A 2,967-nucleotide genomic window follows, 5' to 3' on the forward strand; every position below is an offset into this window, starting at 1 on the left:
TATAAATATAAATATAAATATAATATCAAATAATAAAAAGGTATAAATAAATGTATACATCGATGAAATACTCCATTATGCTTTTCTGATGAAAAACTGGTATCCTTGTTGAAAATTTATCATTTTTATCAAAGATGCGTGGAGTTTATCGGATTTTTCTAACCAAAGTTTTTAACCAAAGAAATTTGTATTCAACTAAAACAGCCAAATTTAGATTTATTGTCACGGGCAGCACCAAAACAAACCATTTGAATTAAAAAACAAATTGTTAACAAGATATTTGAATGAAAAATCCAAAAAGATTTCAACCAAAGATTATATTTTGAACCAAAAATGTTACATTTCTTAAAAGAAAAACACATTGTGCTTACGAAAAGAGGAATTTTCAACAAAAAAGTTGTAGTTTTCACCACTAAGGATGATTTAAAAAAAGAAGTTAAAATATCACACCTGAATTTATAAAATTTAAAAAAAGGTTCACTTAAGCAAATAGTTAAATTAACCCTACAAAATACGGTCCAAAATGTTTTTTTTTATTAAATCGTTGAATTTTTAAACCAAAAAAAAAACGAATGTTCTGCCAAAAAATAAATTTTCAAGCCAAATGTATGACGGTATAATCAAATTGTTTTGATTTTGACCAAATAGCTGATGATTAATAAATTTTGTATCTTAGCAGTGGAAAAGATTAATTATGATCCATTATAAAGTCATATTTTGATTACAAAATAGTTAAGTTTTCAATCCGAAGCTACAAAAAAACTTTAACTAGACAAAGAATTTGCATGGAAAAAATTAATTTTTAAACAAAAAGTAAAACGATTCATAACCAAAAAGATTAATGTTATACTGAAAAAAGAATTGCTCCGCAAAATACATAAATTTGTATCTGAACAGTAACTTTTTCACCCAAAAATATTAAATTTCTGCCATGAAAAATGAAATTTCGACAAATTGATACAAGCCGGGCTGTAGGTTGTGACTCGACTTGATCCAAAGTAATTTGGTGAACGTGTGGAGGTAAGGCGTTTGGTTGCGAGAGATCGCAGGTTCGCGGGAGGCTGGTCGACGGAGCGTGTCGAGCCGTTCGACACGCGTAGAATCTGGGGGCTACTGACCACTTATTGAGGTCTGACGACCTTTTTCTTTAGGGAGAGTTTCCCGTCGTCAAAAAAAGTTTGGGCCTACAGTTGTAGGCGGCGTCTATTCCCAGCAAGGTCGCTTTGCCGGCGCTGGAGGTGAGCGCAGAAGCTCTTCCTCATCTAGGATGATGACATTGTCATCATCGCTATCGTCCGGGCGAAAGCGCTTGCGAGGAGAAGGGGTGCCTGTTGACGAGGCAGCCGGAGCTTCGTAACGTCTGGAATTATCCAGACGGCCCGAAGAAGAGGCAGAAGAAGTCAAGGGCCAGACGAAGTGGACCTTTAAAGAGTCCGGAAGGAGAACCACTGAGTGAAGGGAATCAAGGCCACAAGAAGGGCGTACCGCTCCGCGAATAATTTAGCAGAGGGTTGCGGGGCTGCTGGGAGCTTACCGGCCCTGAAGTGGATAGGAAAAGAGAGGTCGGGGCTTCTAAGCGCGTACCGACCACGAGAGAGAGGGGGGGGGGAGAGAGAAGTGAAGGACAAATTCTCAAGAGAGAAAAGAAAGAGCGACCTGGAATTGTTTTTGTATTCGAAAGCACTTTATTCTCAGAAAATGGTACTAAGTCCTGAAAGCGACCAGGGGACCGCGGTTACCCAACTGGAAGCCCAAATAGAAGTGCGTGCCTACGTTTGCACGGCCCGGTTTTATGTCCGTCGGCCGAGAGGCAGGCCGGCCGGCGATTGGCGCGGTCCTCTCGGCCACTCGCGTTGTTGACAGAGGGGCGTAGCGTCTGCCATGTCCATCCCTACTCTTGACATGTCTGAGCGCGCAGCTCGAGCTCGGACTAGCGACAACATGGCGTGTCGCGAGAAGTTTCGAGAATATGGTAAAAGTAAAAATGCTAATATAAAATCGAAACAATATAAAGTTGAAACAAAATTACAAATATAACATTGGAATGGAGAATGCCTAACAGAAAAGTATAGGACTAAAAGGTAAGATACAACAGGACAAATATATAAAACGTAAAATTAACGGATTTAAAATATACGATTCTATAAGTTAAAAATAAATATCGCAAGGTACAGAAAAATATGAAACCTATTATATGCGAAATTATCATTTCTAAAAAAAAGGCGAAAGGTATTGCTAAAATTAAGACTATATATACGTATGGTGCCGTTACTAAATTTATATTAAAAGTAAAATTAGAATACAAAATATCACAATAAACTATATATACATAATGTTTAATCCTCCTGTGTTCGCTAACCCTGGATATTAGTAATAATAAATAAAAAAATTGGGAATTTTGTTAACTATTATTAATTATTCAATAAAATGGGAATTGATTTCACTTTACTGTTTCGTCACGTGGAGTTGGCGACCGCTGGGCGCTTTCCCAAGGAGAAGGAAGAGAGAGAGATGACACGGCGTGAGTCATGCTTACAAACATGGCGCGTGACGGGGAAGCCTTCCTCACAGATGCGCCAGGTGTGTCTTACGTCTCTCTTCCTTCCATGACTCATGGAGAGAAAGCAAGGTCGTCTTATAGCCACTCTAAAGCAATTTAACCCGGAAGGTTTTCCCAGTCTGGGTTTATGTTTTGTAAACACAGACGGGGAATTATTCCTGGCAAACTGGTTTATAGGGGTTCTCAACTATAAAACCATAACAAAATTATATAAATATTTAACACCTTGATTCACAGTCAACCAGAAGCAGGTGAGTGTTCGGTTCAGAAATAATTTTCTACCAAAAATTGCAGACTTTTATCTGTCACATGAATGCTCAACTGAAGAGTTGAATCTTTTTATCTAAAAAATGTCAATTATTACCTAAAATAAAAGCTATTTTTTTAATAAAAATTTTGATTTCAAT

The sequence above is a fragment of the Belonocnema kinseyi genome, chromosome 4 (genome assembly GCF_010883055.1).
Source record: "Belonocnema kinseyi isolate 2016_QV_RU_SX_M_011 chromosome 4, B_treatae_v1, whole genome shotgun sequence".
Taxonomy (NCBI): Eukaryota; Metazoa; Arthropoda; class Insecta; order Hymenoptera; family Cynipidae; genus Belonocnema; species Belonocnema kinseyi.